This window comes from Chrysemys picta, chromosome 4, assembly GCF_011386835.1.
Source record: "Chrysemys picta bellii isolate R12L10 chromosome 4, ASM1138683v2, whole genome shotgun sequence".
Taxonomy (NCBI): domain Eukaryota; kingdom Metazoa; phylum Chordata; order Testudines; family Emydidae; genus Chrysemys; species Chrysemys picta.
Window position 1 is genome coordinate 119,583,987 of NC_088794.1, and position 16,327 is coordinate 119,600,313.

The 16,327-nt window shown below is 42.3% G+C and overlaps 1 long non-coding RNA gene across 4 annotated transcripts in view; it reads right to left on the reverse strand.

The window, feature by feature from the left end:
- The window catches only part of LOC112058928 (uncharacterized), a 69,729-nt gene extending 56,537 nt beyond the window's left edge, over window positions 1-13,192 (reverse strand). Inside the window, exons 1-4 of one of the 4 annotated variants that reach the window (XR_006175591.2) lie at window positions 13,019-13,192; window positions 10,148-11,701; window positions 9,144-9,375; window positions 3,172-4,660 (exon numbers count right to left, since the gene is read on the reverse strand). This is a non-coding gene — a long non-coding RNA (uncharacterized LOC112058928). Of the gene's footprint in view, window positions 1-3,171; window positions 4,661-9,143; window positions 9,376-10,147; window positions 11,702-13,018 lie in introns of those variants that run through there. The other 3 variants (XR_010600717.1, XR_010600718.1, XR_002888101.3) reach the window with 3 other exon arrangements.
- Between the last annotated feature and the right edge of the window lie 3,135 nt (window positions 13,193-16,327).

A 16,327-nucleotide genomic window follows, 5' to 3' on the forward strand; every position in this document is an offset into this window, starting at 1 on the left:
CTCTATCACAGACAGCTTCAGTAAGAAAATCCAAATTGGCTGCTGTCCTTATTTGGTAATTCTCAGCTCCTTACTTCCTTTCAAAGGCCTTAGGGTCAGATCCTCTGCTGGTATAAACCAGCAGAGCTAAATTGAATTCAGCCATCATTGATTTATACCAGCTGAGGATTTGGTGCCTTAATGGTTTTTCATCACTGATTTGGAGGGAAAGGAAGTAGTGAAAAATCAATTTGACTTAATTTTAACTTTCTAACCTGTAGTGCTCTTCAGTTCTTCCCCGTCTGATTTTCTTTCAGCGTCCTGCAGATTTCCAGCCTTTTCCTGTAATTTCTCTGCTCTCCTTATCCTCTGTTCTCTGCTGCATCCATTGCCTGAGGAACTCTGTCTTCCTTCCTCAGTACCTTTCTATCCCATTCTTTTCAGCTTGTTATTCATATTCTCTCTCTCTCTTTCTCTCTCTCTCTGTTATTATTTCATCCCTTCAGCATGATGCTGGTGGCTCCTACCTCATAACCATTTTCAAATCTCTTTCAAGAGCACTGGAGGGGATTGCGATCAAAATGAGCAATGGAAGTGTATGTATGTTTATGCTGTGTTTTTTCTTTTTAATCTCATTTCTGTACCCCCTGCCATCCGGACTGCTTCCTTTCTGATTGGTTGCATCTGAGCCTCTCGACTCCCTTCATAACTAAATGTAGTATCTAATGCTCTCTGTCACTTAATGTCTGCTACCTCACAGGACACTTCCATTAAAAATACATCAGCAGAAAGGAAAACAAATAGAATTCATTTGCTTACAATGTAATAAATTCCCCTTGTGCCATATAGTATAATTTTGTTCTCAATTGGTCTTCGTTGTGCTTTCTTCTTCTCCAAAAGCAAAACTTGTACCATTTACAGTCTTTCTTGAGAGCAGTTAAGCAGCCACTATATAGGCAGGCAGATTTTGGGGCCAGAGAACTAAATACAAGAAGTGGCAACAACTGATGAGGAAGAGATATGTATGTGTGTGTTCTAGGTATGATCATGGAGAGATTAGGGTGACCAGGTGTCTGGTTTTCAACTGGAACACCCAGTCAAGAAGGGATCCTGGCAGCTCTGGTCAGCACCGCTGACTGCGCAGTTGACTGTCTGGTTGGCAGCGCTGTGCAGCAGGGCTGGCAGACACCCTGCTAGCCTCTGCACGGCTCCTGGGAAGCAGACGGCATGTCTTCCCCCCCCCCGGCTCCTATACGTAGGGGCAGTCAGGGGGCTCTGTCCCCACCCCAAGTGCCACCCATGCAGCTCCAATTGGCCAGGAACTGCTGCCAAAGGGAGCTGTGGGGGCGGTGCCTGCAAATGGGGCAGCACGCAGGGCCGCCTGGACGTGCCTCCGCATAGGAGCCGGAGGGTGGTCATGCCGCTGCTTCTGGGAGATACTTAAGGTAAGCGCCGCCTGGAGCCTGCACCCCTGAGCCCCCCGCCATGCCCCAGCCCCCTGCCTGAGCCCTGAGCCCTCTCCTGCCCTGCAAACCCCTCAATCCCAGCCCGGAGCACCATCCTGCACCCCAAATCCCTCATCCCCAGCTCTACTCCAGAACTCGTACCCCCCAGCCAGAGCCCTCACTCCCCTTGCCCCCCAGAGCTTCAACCCCTTGCCCCAACCCTGATCCCTCTCATGCCCTCCAAAGTCCTCAGTCCCAGTCTGGAACACCCTTCCTGCACCCAAAACCTCTCATCCCCAGCCCCACCCCATAGCCTGCACCCCCCAGCCATAGGCCTCACCCCCCCAAACCCCCGGCCCCAGTCCAGAGCCCCTTCATGCGCCCCAAATCCCTCATCCCCCACCCAACATCAGAGCCCACACCCCCAGCCATAACTCTCATACTCTCACACCACAGCCCCTTGAGCCAGCCTGGTGAAAATAAGCAAGTGAGTGAGGATGGGGAGAGTCAGCAACAGAGGTGGGGGAACAAGTGGGGCCTCAGAGAAGGGGTGGGGCATGGGTGGGGAATTGGAGGAGGGGAGGGGCAGTGGGCAAGGCAAGGGTATTCGGTTTTGTTTGAGTAGAAAGTTGGCAACCCTAGGAGATATATACACACGTATCCCCCAAACTACTAACTTCAGTGGAGTTACTCTACATCAGGGGTTACCAAACTTGGTTCGCGGCTTGTTCAGGGTAAGCCCCTGGCAGGCTGCAAGATGCTTTCTTTACCTGAGCGTCCACAGGTACAGCTGCTTGCAGCTCCCAGTGGCTGCAGTTTGCCTTTCCCAGTCAATGGGAAGTGGTGGCCAGGCCCGCGCTGCTTCCCACAGCTCCCGTTGGCCGGGAATGGTGAACTGCAGCCACTGGGAGCTGCACGCGGCTGTACCTGCGGATGCTGAGGTAAACAAAGCGTCTTGCGACCTCCCAGGGGCTTACCCTGAACAAGCCACAGACTAAGTTTGGGAACCCCTGATCTACATTTATATAGGTGTACGTGAGGGCAGAATTTAGCCCAAATTCTTCAATTGATCTGGGTCCCGCAACTTTCTCGGAAGGATCTCTGAAATTCAAAGATGTGAGTGGGAATGACTATGGGACATTCCTAGTCCAGTGTCCACTCCAAATAGGCCCTGAAAGGGAATGAGCTGATTTTGTTCTTCAATCCACTATGGAATTATTCTGAAGTTTCTGATAACAGGGAGCTATTCAGATGTATAAATCTAGAGTAACCTAGTAAATTCAATGAGCATTCTCTGGATTTGCACCCATATAAATATGAGAGACCAGCTTTTACTTTGGAAGAATCCTTAAACTTTATTGTCCATGCTAAAGAGTTACCTAATATTGGAACTTTGATTCAGTTTTGATTGTGAGCTCCTTTCTGTAGTTGGGGGAGAGAGTCTGAATTGATTGGCAGGGTGAATGTAAAGAAATACGTTCCAGTTTGCTAGCTGCTTAGGATTTGTTCTTGTGAGTAAAGAAAAGGGACAAAAAATGCCTGGCAGTTTGAGGCAATGGGCTTGTTTAATAGCTCAGTAGAGCAGTGCTTCTCAAAGTCGGGCCGCCGCTTGTTCAGGGAAAGTCCTGGTGGTCCAGGCCGGTTTGTTTACCTGCCACGTCCGCAGGTTCGCCCGATCGCGGCTCCCACTGGCCGTGGTTCACCGCTCCAGGCCAATGGGGGCTGCGGGAAGCAGCGCGGGCCAAGGGATGTGCTGGCCGCCCTTCCCGCAGCCCCCATTGGCCTGGAGTGGCGAACCGCGGCCAGTGGGAGCAGCGATCGGCTGAACCTGGAGACGTGGCAGGTAAACAAACCGGCCTGAACCACCAGGGGCTTTTCCTGAACTACCAGCGGACTGGCTTTGAGAAGCACTGCAGTAGAGGACTGGGCCACCTATGTCAAAAAGCTGGCATAGTATGCAAGATCTAATGATATACGTGACTTGAAAGAGGTTGCAGTTTTACTGACTATAATGGTGACTAAACCTATAACCTGCTGTGTAACTTAACATTTGCTGACATGGAAATGCCACAAAATCATCTAACTCCAGAGCCACCAGAACATAACAGAGCAGCAGGGTGCATATGTAGCAAGGCCTTGTATGCTTATATATAGTTAGCAAACATTGTTATTTGGAACCCAACTGTGTCCAGGTGGATTTCTCATATTCTTGATACAATAAAAGCAGTGTTATCCAGCACCTTACCAATCAGAAAGCTCTAGAAAATGGCATTTCTGATATCAACCAATACAAATTAAAAGTCCAGTTGGTGCTGGGCCGGCAGAATACCTACCTGGCTCAGTGTAGCTCCCCAGAAGCAGCGACATGTCCCTGCTGCTCCTAGGTGGAGGAACAGCCACAGGGGCTCTGTGCGCTGCCCCACTCCGAGTACTGGCTCTGCAGCTCCCATTGGCCGGGAGCAGTGGCCAATGGGAGCTGCGGGGGCAGTGCCTGCAGGTGGATCAGCAAGGACGTGTTGCTGCTTCGGGGGAGCTGCCCACGGTGAGCACCACCCAGATCCAGCACCCCAAAACTCCTCCCATGCTCCAACCACCTGCCCCGATCCCCCTCCCACACCCAAACTCCATTGGTAAGTATAACTCTTAGTTAACCAGAATTTTGATAACCTGCAGCCTCCATTCTCCCAATATGCCAGATACCAAAGCTTTTACTGTATTGTGTACAGAGGAAAGACACAACAGTTCTACTCAGGCAAGAGATCCTATCTTCCATGTATAAATGTTTACACTAATATAAATCTACAGCAACTCCACTAACTTCAGTGAAGTTACTCTGCATTTACACTGGTTTAACTGAAAGAGAATTTGACCCCATCCCTAGAAATTTGCTTTCGAGTAAAAAGCTACTTTGGAGCTCACAGACAAGATTGCTGGTCTGTTTAATCTTAATCTACCACTGACTTTTTCTGTGTGCATCGGTATGAAGGGTACATTTGTGAGGACAGGAAGGGGCTGGCCAGTTTTTTCTAGAGAAGACCTAAAGGAAGGCAGAGACAAAGAGAAAAATTATGTGTGACTGGAAGCCTTACTGTGAGCAATGTTTCATTGCTATCATGACTCAGGATGGCAGGTTCTGTTTTATAAGTCTTGTCATATCTCATCTAGTTTTAAAGCACCTCTTCCTCTGAATTTCAGCTCAGTGAAGTTCTTCAGATTCCATATGTTATATGCAGCACCTAGAACAAGAAAGATTAATTGAAACATTGCAATCTCCTTACAATTGTCAGTGACAGGGCAATTTCCTATGGAACATATTAAACAATGGGGAATCTTTTTCTTGACATGCTATAAAATCTGGATATTTTAATTCTAATATGTACATTGCTGGTGTATATTGTTTTTCTAGCCAGATGTAAAACATGAGGTCTTGACTAATGCTGGGCCAACTTCGTAAAGATTCAGTTTGGATTAAAGAAAGCATGCAAAAGTATAGAAAAACATCTCTTAACTTCTCGAGGATGCAAAATTGGCCTGGAAATCTCCCAGAAGCAGCCCCTTTCATGAGATTTCTCCTGTATTTTAACTCTTGTGTTGTGTGTGGTTATTCTGTTGCACATAGTGTAGCCTAATGCAAAATTGTGTTTTCACCTAGTGCTGCAGTATTACAGGGTTACCGAAAGGAACAGTATACGCTTTCACAAACTCTCCATACTCTTAGTCTATTCATATAATTGTGAATATGAGTTATACATGTGGCTAAAGGGGCGAATGGACCCCCATAGTGTTCTATTGATGAAAAAAGATCTGGAGCCTACTGACTCGAAAAATGTGCTAATGGATTTTAATGCTGATGCTGCAGTTACTGTTTTTTTAACTAATATTAGGATTCAGACCAGTTAAAGATGATTTCATTGAGAACATTTTGCCAAAGTAAATCTTCCTTAAAATATAATGCTTGCTAGGACACACTGAGACTCAAATTTGTGCCTGGGAGAATGCAATTATTTGGTCAAGGCTATGTAATAAGTACTGCATAGTGGGGTCTGGTAGCACTGCTCCTGGTGAAGACTGTTAGTCTTTCTGTTCTAATATATTCCACTATTTTACCACTTGGCATATAAGGTGTTAGCCTGAAATATTTTTTTTTCTTTCAAATTTTCTAAAGAGAGTCTATCTTGATGACCAACTGTAAAACCCATAACGAGTACAGCACATTTTATATTTTATAAATTTAAAAAGTTGTTCCCTTTAAGCACAACAGGCCTGATTCTGATTTCACTTACACTGGTGTAACTCAGGATTTAAATCCACTGAAGTCAATGAAATTATGTGAGTGTTAATCTCATGTCCATAAGGTCAGAATCAGACCCACTATATATCTGTCATTTCTTACATAGGCAAAACTCCCATTGACTATGAAACTCAGTTCTGGCTTGGGCTTACATTTAGCCTTGGGCTTTCTGGACTCCAAGGCCATTAAACTTTCAGTAAGTTTTGACTTTTTTTAATGACAATCTTGCACAGCTTTTAGAGGGAGTGTTGAACAGGAAACTAGGATGCAATGAGACGTATACCATGACAGAGACAGTGAGCAGAAATGGGCCATGGAAACCTTCTTAGTGTAACAGTCCTATCTCAAGGACAGTACATTTGAAAGGCTGCATGTTCCCTAATACTGCATTGCAGTGGAAAAAGTGGATATGATTCCAAGACCTGTGCTTAGACCTTTTGAATGAAACCACTTGGAAAAAGATAATACAAGTGTTTTAAATATGTGAACGAATCATCATGTAGGCAAACAGCTGTAGTTTGTCTAGTGGTTAATGCAGGGGACTTAATTAGTTAATGTGAATTATGCACTAGCTAGGTTATATAATTCATAGCCATTAATTTATTTGAAGATTTTTACCTTAAGAATTGGCACAAATCTAGCCTTTTGTGGTCGATTCTGTTCAAGGGTTAGAGTTTTCTTCATTATTCAGAATTATATCTTTAGTAAATAATGCTTAATCAGTAGCTTGCTTGTGAGCTGCCAATAGTGAATATGCAGTATCTGTGCTTAAAGTTAAGCATGTGTTTATTTTGTTCACTGAATCAGTATTGCTTGCTGAATTGGGGCCTATGTAAACTGTGTGGGATAATTTTGATTGGACACAGAGGTCACAATGATGTTTTGTTTCCCTGTTTGGATGAGTGTAAAGTGTTAAGCTTGGATTTCTCCTAAAATAATTCAGTTAATAGCTCAGAATTCTTTCTGCAAATATTCTCCAATAGGTGCTTAAAATTTCCTCTTCCTATGAATGTTTCTGGCAATAAACACATTCACTAGAATAGTCACGGAAAGCGACTATACTATGGACACAAGCACTGCTGAAACAGACTTCTTGACAATTTGAACAATTATATATGGAGAATTTTGTGCACTAGTTTCCTAGTTCTAATCTGAAATCAAGAGGAGTCTTGGTTCTCTTCCCAATTCTGCTACCAATTTGCTTTATGACCATGGGCAGTCACTTCATCTTTATTCATGTATAGAATGGGTCAAATAATACGTAAGAACTTCACAAAGACTTAGTTCACTAATTAGAATAATAATCTCACATATCACTGTGAGGTAACTGTTGGCAAATACTGACTTTTTACTTGTAATTACTGTAGCATATGTGTGACAATGCCTAGATACAATGAAGAGCGAGTGTAGAAGAGTTTTAGCCCTTGTCTGAACTGCTGTGCTCTTGAGGGCTGAAATCAGATGCTTAGCCATGTTGGAACACAACACTGAAGAGTTTAATGCACATTAGCACTTCAATAACCTCAAAAGGGCTCAACTAACTGTCGCACAGATGCTAACAACTTACAGGCTCAGAGAGTCTTTCATGATACAACACTGTTTTAGAGTCCTTCTTAGTGTAACAAAACCCATAGCAATCAAAGGCTATGATTTTCTAAAGTGCATTGCTTAAGAAGAAACTCCAAACAGTCTGCTGAGCAAGGTATTCACAGACAGATCTGGCAGAAGTTCAAGTAACTTTGAATACTAGCGCTTCTATTGCCTACCTGTAGAGAACAGTGTCTTTCTCCAGATGAGATTGTTGTGCTAACAAGTTGGGAAGCTGGCCCAGATCCAAATTAAACATCCCCTGAAGACCTCATGTTTGGCATCTGCATTATACCAAAAACCAAGAGGAGGAAAAAAATAAACTAGGGGAATCCCATGATCCTTTTGAGATCTGACAGAGCTTGATAAAACCCATGGCCTGCCTGTTTTACTGCAGTAAGTGTTAGCCAGAACACTTGACAGTGGGGGAATCAAAGACATTGTTCCCAAAGGTGAATGGGCCTGGCCAATTTCCCTGGTCTGAACTGGGAATAACTGCACAGCAAAGGCCTGCTTAAGATTTTTCTTTTGCCATTTATGTGATTATATATTTAGAACTCTATTAACAGGGACACTAATTCACTGGAATGAAATGATCCAATTTTACACTTTTGAATTTATGGATGCTGCCAGCGATTGCAAGCTTAGTCACAGGATTTACTGAGCAGACTGTCATTCAATCATTTATTTTTGGTGGCGCTTGGGTGTGGGGGTGCTGGTGGATGTGGCAAGGTTAAATCTATATATTCAATAATAGATCAGTTTGTACAAGTCCTGCCTGATTGCGCTGAACATCTCAGCTGCCAGGGGAATGCCAGGGTAGAGAACCCATACCAGGCCTAGCAAAAGCTCATTAAGGGGAAGAGAACCTGTTTAAAAGGAGGGTTAAAATGAATAATTAGGGGTGGGAGAAGAAGAAAAAGGTGTATATAAGAGGTCCCCACTTTACTTGGCCCAGACTGGTTTTGAAACATCAACCATCCTTGCTTTCAAGCAACAGAAATCTTGACACTTTATGGACATAGGTCCTCTGCCTTCTTCAAACACAGCAGAAAGTGAAGGGGGAGCCACTACAGAAAACTTTCAGGCATTGACAGCTTCAGGCTGAACCTCATGGGTGAAACTATCTGGATATGGGATCAAAGCATATTTGAGAGAAGTGGCAACTGTAGTCCAAAATTTTAGGTATCCCTGTCACTCACCTTAGCTCTACGTACATTTATTATTTAAGGACACTTTTGAAAGTGATTATTCATACTATATTGTGTTGTGACAAGCCACTTTAAGTAGTTTTTTTCCTGCTCTTGCTGCTTTAGACCTCTCTACATAGCCATGGGTAACAGAACAACTAACCAAAAGAATACCTCATGTGTAAGAGATTTAGTATTAAATTTTTGTATTAAATTTGAGTGGTGCATAGCATTAGGATGGAGATGCAAGTGTTTTACTCTGGTTTTATATTTTCTTTTTCTTTCGTTGGACAATGTTCAAGATGTTCTAGTGGTAGAATCTCTATTGTGTGACGGATCTGTGTCAAAAATTGAAATCACAGTTTCCATGGCACAAATGGAAGATGGATTCTGAAATAGAACACCAAGGTGTGTGTGTGTATATAGTCATAAATGGAGACACATCTGTAGGTCTCCAAACTTGTGTGACTATCAATAGAGTGGATTGGAAACCTATCCAGTAGTTTCTTCAGTGGCACAGCTGGTTAATTTCATGCTTAATTCTCTTCTGTACCCAGATGCCAACCTTCGTCAGTGCCTTGCAAATAGACAGCAGCTATTCTTTGTTGCATAAGCTCATTGCTGAAAATCAGTGCTTCTCTATCAACTTACCCTGCTGCACCTGTGCTGACAAATGGCTCCATCCCTCAGAACAGCTACCCTCCAGAAATATTTATGTTGGTGTTTACTAGGTCTGCAATCATGCGTTTCTTGCAGGCTGCACTTGGTTGTGGATTCTAATATCACTGCACTGTTAAGAAGGATGAACTGGAGGCTTCAAGAAACTGGGATACGTCCTTTTCTCCTCAAGGTCACTGGAGCCATGTGACAGGAGTTAGATTTCCTATGTAAAAAGGGTTGATGCTGTCAATCTGTCTCTCACACATACACACACAATACATTACCACAGTTAGTACAAATGGGGAAAAAGGGAATGAAGGCAGAATTTTATGGCCAGATCCTCAGCTGGTGTAAATTGGCACAGTCTCATTGACTTTGATAGAGCAATGTCAGCTTATACAAGCTGAGGATCTAGCTCATAATGTGCATACAACATTATGCAACAACTGGACAGTATGTAAAAAATGCATTTTTTTCTGTGAGGGTTAATTGTATTTTCTCTATAGCCATCCAAAAATCCAGACAGTGCACTTCACCTGCTTACTCATTACAGCTTATTTATGTAATGTGGCCATCAAAATGCTCTTTAACATTCCAAAGAATGAGCTCCCACTGAACTTTGAAGTGAAAACAGAGACATCACTCAGATGTCTAGGCGGAGACAATATCCAAGAGGGGCTCAAAAGGGGCTCTGAATATCAAAGGCACAAATGCAGATAGACAGTGTATTTCGACCCTCGGTTTACGGCTTTTGAAGCCAAAGGATCCAGATTTAATTTTCAGGCTCTCATGGATTAACTGTTAGTGGCTTTTGTTTCTAAGGAAAGATTAACCTTTCATGTGATATAGGGATGATTCTTTTTCAGATATTGATTCATCTAAAGACCCACAGGATTCAAAACATGCTGATTTAAAACAGCATCAGAGCAATCTGTGGAAATGACTCCACAGAGAAATCAATGCTGTCGTGAAATGATGGCTTTAATTAAACTCACCTTTGTAAAACATTTTGCAGTTGCTCAGATGAAAGGAACTTCTTCTTAACATATGTGCAATGTGCCTTAGGTGACACATGGCCAGGATTCATCACCGAATTTGGTCTGCTGGTTGGATCATTAGCTTACCCAGCCTGGGCCAGGTACTGACAGGGAGTGCGACATGAATGCTGATCCATGCCCCCCATGAAAGGAACTATGTAAGTGCAAAGGATCTGGATATAGATATGTACAATAGTGTAACAAATCTATATGGCTAGATAGTGACAACTGTGAAGTTCCTGTGTTGCACACTCTGGTCACTCAATTCTTCCCAACAACCTCAGTGATAGAACACATATCCTCCCGTTTCAAAGGTACATGCTTCCTTATCTGGCTAGAGTAGACTCTCCATTAGCTGTTAACAATGTAGGGCCTATGACACACGACTGTGCAATTATGGTTCCCTCCAGTGGAGGGCAGTATTACACATGCACAGCAGCTTGTGCATTAGTGTTTTTTAAATATAGGAAATGTGCTGTGGTATGAACTGATGGTTTTATCAGTATTAATTTAGGATGGCTGCATTACTCATAACTGCAGTTAATCTCAAATTCATGCTAATCAAAGCTTTATACCACAACACACTATCATATATTTTGCATAGTAAGCAGTGCAAATGTTTTAGGGAGTTGTAAAATCTATTTGGGGGGAATTTCTTCCTCTTCTTTTTTTAACCTGCCTTTATCAAAAAAGATGTTTTAGTTTTCAAGAATTCCCACAGTTTTACAGGGCTTAAAACCCTATATGGTATCTTGGGACTTTTAAGGCTAGAAGCAAGTGCTTGTGTCTCACTGGAAATTTCCATTTTCCAAAGCTGTAAAATTCCCTTAGATCCCTTTGCCCATTAATAAGATACTGGGCCTTAAACTTGTCCTTGGTGCAGAATGGAATATTGCCTGTCCTAGGTCTTGGGACAGGGTAATTTTAGTCAGAGCAGGACATTTGTTCTTGGCATGTTGATTTAGAAAATAAAATTGAAGTTTGGAAGCTCCACAGAGGTTTGGAATGTAAGACTAAGCCCTGGGGGAGATGGATTAGTGGGCAGAGTGCAGGAGATGTGGTCAAAAGTGCACAATAAATGCAATTTATCATCTGGCTCTGCAGTTTATCACATCTCTGCCTGACTGTCTCTGAGGTTCTGATCCTGAACTGTGAAAGTCAATAGGACTTTTAAGATTGACTCGAATAGGAGCAAGAGCAGGTCCTTTCTGGCTACGTACTGACCTAATGCTGTCTAAGTGTATGTATTTATACAATGCATATAAACCAAGTTTGCTAGCTACTTCTTCTCCTTTGCTGTTTCAGGACTTCTCTCTACAGTGTGTACTATTTTAAATCCACAAAAGATTTTTTTAATGTATTTTCAGCCATCAGAAAAACTTCCCAATTCACTTCTAAAACTAATCGAGTGGAAGATTCAGAAGTACTTGGAAGGAGTCTCATGGACTTGTTTAAAAGTCTGTGCCATTATTGATGAATCCAGGCATCAGATTTTCATAAGTGCGAGCATAGCTGAAAATAAAATATTCACAAATTAGCCTTATTTGCATCAGATGTTATTGCTTACATCAGCACATACCTTATCTTCAGCAAAAGGACAGGAACCAAAATAAATTCAAACTTGATCAGTGAAATGAGGGTCAATGAAAACTGGTTCCAAAATCCACAAAGACCCCCGCCCTCCATTGTGTTTAAATACCTCTCCATAGTGTATATTTTAAAACAGAAAGGCAAACAAACACCCTCCATCCCTTAGTCACTGACTGCTTATGCCCTATAAGCCCCTGATCCAAAGGATTTAGCAAGCAATTCTAAGAATAGAAAAGTAAATAAACAAACAGGGGAAGAAGATTTACGAAGAATAAAAGGAGACAAAAAATCTTCTTGCTGTGTAAGCAAGTGTGATTTGAAAACTCCATTCCTGATTGCAGCAAAGGCAACTCTTCTCTCCATCATCTAATACCATATTCCATTTTGCCAGCCTTTTTTATCCTCTTTTTCAGCAGCCGGTGTGAGAAGAGACTTGATTCAGCCATGATTAGCCCTCAACCACAGGGAGTTTTCGAAGCATTACCAAATAAATATTTATTAAATCGTACTTTCAGAAAAATGTAGAAGAAAATTAGCTTGAGCTGACTGATGAAAAATCCCATTTTCCCTATGAAGCGGGGTAGGGGGAGAAGTGAGTTTTTTTAGTATTCAGGCAGTAGAGCAGCCATCCAGAACTATTGCCCAGAAGAACCTCTTGTTAGTCACCGATATGCGTTTCCATTCAGAAAGATATAGAAATTTTAGCACGACTTTTCTTTAATATAGGTTTAATCACTTTACACCTAGACCAGTCAGATTTAAACCTGCTGGTAACAAGCCTATGAAAGATAGTGGATTTTTCATTTCATTTTATTATCCCTAATTATTAGGAACACACAGTGTATGCCTACACTGTAAAGAAAAACCCCTGGCACCGAATCTCGGAGTGCAATTCAAATGACTTGGGCTTACAGGGCTCAGGCTGCAGGGCTAAAAATAGCTGTCCCCGATTCTTTAGAAGAAACTCTCCTAAAATGTGTTTGGCCTGATTCTCCTAAATTCCTCCTGTGCAATTGTTACCTGGCGTTCTTGCAACCCAAAGCTCTTGGTAACTTTTATTCTGTGCGAGGAGGTGTCAGGAAATAAATCAGGGGAGACCCGGCTGTCCGACCAATAGATGGCTGGCACAAACAGGACAACGCAAGAGTGCTTTCACTTAAAGCTACACTTTACTTAATCTCAAGCACTTACACACGTCCACAACAGGTTAGTAAAACACCCCCAACCCTCGATAATTACCAAAGCTGAATGTGGCTCTCGAGTGGCACAGTGGCAGCCCATCTGCCGGTGGGGAACACAAGATGCATCCAGAGGGAGAGACCAGTCCCGAAGAGTCCCCCCATCTCAAGCTTTTTCCCCTAATTTATACATTAGTAATACAATGACATGTCCCTTAAAGAAAACTTGTCAAGCAAGCAGTTCCACTGGGTAAGCAAGAGGCTCTTTTTGATTATTGATTAACCAGGTGTGGGTCTTTCCAGAGTCTGCAGCCTTGAGACCCCAATAGACATTCCTGCTCTTTTAAAATGCATGTATCAGCAACTTCAACATAATTCTTATCAGGAAGGACGCGGGGTCAAGCTGCCCTTTCCGTGGCACCCAAAACCCCCTCCCGTCCTGCCTTGGTCAAGCTGAGATTGCTGAATGGCCAATTTACAGCTTGCTGACTAAGTTGCTTTTTAATAATAAGCCATAGTGGTTTTAGGCACTTTACTGGTTTGCCAAAGTCTCCCCGTACACAATGAAATTTCTGTGCATGGAAGAGACTCCACCCCAGCCCTTTTTCAAGGTTAAGAAAGAATTAATTTCAATCCTGACACCTTCATATGATCATTTTCTGCCCCAAGGTATGAAATCTGATTTCTCTTAATGTAGTTTAACTGCAAATGTCATCAATGGTCATAATATTGTAGCCACCTTCTGGTTCTTCATCCAGCCACAGTAAGTTGCTTGTTAAATCAACTCCTGAGTTTCTCTGAGCCTCTTTGCCATTCTTTCTCAGCTTCTTTTTTTCCCCTGGCCTTTCATTGAACTGTTAGAAATATGGGGAGGAGGAGAAGAGGTGATGATGATGGGCGGAGAATGGGTCCAGAATAATCAGTTTCAAAAATAACAAAATGCTTCACTGGCATAAAGTATGTATTGTAAAGATCTTGCTCTTAAGGGACCTTTGTCTGAGGCTCTGGAGTCTCCTTCTGTATTGCTTAATTGGAATCAAAATTAGCAGTGGGGAAGCCTGCATCTTATCAGCATGATCAGGACAAAGCCATTGGTGTTGTGGGCAGATTCACAAAAGGAAGAACTGTGGCCTGTGGTGGGAAGATAATGTTGAAACGATACATAAGGACAAAACCTAAATGATTTAGATATAAAATAATCATAACATATTTTTAAAAGAGCCAGCTGAATTCTGAGACTGGCTAGATTTTGCTGATTAAAAATGGACTGTTCTGACTCAGTTCTGATCCCAGCACAAAGGATTTATCATAATGAATGTGTGGGCAAACCTAAAAATGTTCTGATGCACAGGAGGAAATTACTTTCCAAACTCCAGCTCAGAGAAGTCTTTTGCTCAATATAATCTTTAAATAGTTTCCCCTTATAGTGCTTTCTTTTCATATTCAAAGGAGATGCCAAGGCTTCATGGAAAACTTTAACAAGTGTATTGATATATATCTTCTCTTTTTTTCACAATTAAATAAACGTACGGCTGGTGAATGGTATCATATTAACACCCTGGACAGTAACATTCTTTATTTATTCATTAAATAGGTACAGCACAAGCAATAGCAGCACACACTTTCCTTCACATACATACACCAATCCTGGCCAATTTCTCAGCCCTATCCTGGAGGGTAGTTGTGATAACCAGGCCTGTAGATTCACCCTAATTGTAAACTTAACTGTGAAAAGTGAGTGAAAGTTCATAAAATGTCACAATAACCTATAACAACAAATGCTCATGGGAAAAGATACAAAATGGAGAGAGAAATACTGAATTAGTGTAAAAGAAAAGCCCTACTGATATAATACAAAAACTTTAAGATCATGACCGCTAAACAAGAGAAGTGTGGGATTGGAAATCAATGAACCAAAACTGATTCATTGGAAATTAGGCCTAACTGATGGACAAAATAATGAAGGGGATGAGCTATTATGCTGCTTATCGCTCCCGTTTGTGGTCCTCAAAAATACTTTGGGGGAATGGACTGCAACAGTGACTTGCTGAAAGGAAGGAATAGAGAGCATACCGATCAGGTTTGCAGATGACACGAAGTTATGGGGGGTTGCCAATACTTTGGAGGATAGAGGTAAAATTCAGAGGGATCTTGATAAATTGGAGAACTTGACTATAGACAACAAAATGAAATTCAACAATGACAAATGTAAGGTGCTACACTTAGGGAAGAAAAATCAAGTGCACGATTACAGAATAGGGGAAAACTGGCCTGGCAGCAGCACTGCTGAAAAAGATCTGGGAGTTTTGGTCGATCGCAACCACAATATGAGTCAGCAATGTGATGCTGTTGCAAAAAAAAAAAGCAAACGCAATTTTAGGTTGCATTAACAGAGGCATAGCATGCAATCAGGGGAAGTGATAGTACTCCTCTACTCGGTGCTGGTTAGGCCTCAGCTGGAGAACTGTGTCCCATTTTGATCAGCAGAAAGGATGTGGCAAAACTGGAAAGGATCCAGAGGTGAGCTACAAAGATGAGGACAGGGATAGAATCAAGCCAGATGAGCAAAGGCTGAAGGAACTGGGTATGTTTAGTTTGGAAAAGAGGAGATTAAGGGGCAATATGATAGCGTCTTCAAATATTTGAAAGGCTGCCACAAAAACGATGGAGAATAGTTGTTCTCTTTTTCCACAGAGGGCACAATAAAGGGCAATGGGTTCAAACTACAGCCCGGTAGATTTGGATTAAATCTCAGGAGAAACTGTAAGAACAGTAGGACAATGGAACAGATTGACTAGGAAGGTTGTGGAAGCTTCTTCTCTGGAGGTTTTCAAAAAGAGGCTGGATATCCGTCTGTCTTGGATGGTTTAGATACAACAAATCCTGCATCTTGGCTGGGGTTAGACTAGATGACCCTTGCGGACCCTTCTAACCCTCTGATTCTATGAAAGTCTCACTTAATACTTTACATTTCAAATGATTTAACTGTTTTTCCTTCTTTTCCATATGTTTAACAAAAGGTTAAAACTATGTTTAATGCTGTGTTTGCCATGGTACTAGATTGGCTGAGGTCTCTCTATATCAAACCCAGATCCTGCTTAAAACTGTTCGATGTTGGCAATTACAGGGGCATGTTAACACCTTTGACTCATTGGGCCAATATATTTCATTTAAATTAATACAATAAAGTCTAGGGGAGAGAGGGTAGTTTGTTTTCCAGCTCCAGTCAGGCTTTTAGTAGTCTGAGATGGCAAACAAGGCTACCAAGTGTGATGATGGTAGTGTAACCAGTGAAAAATCGGGACGGGGGTGGTGGGTAATAGGTGCCTATGCAGGAGTGAAAGTAACTTAAGGGACTTGCGGGTATGCA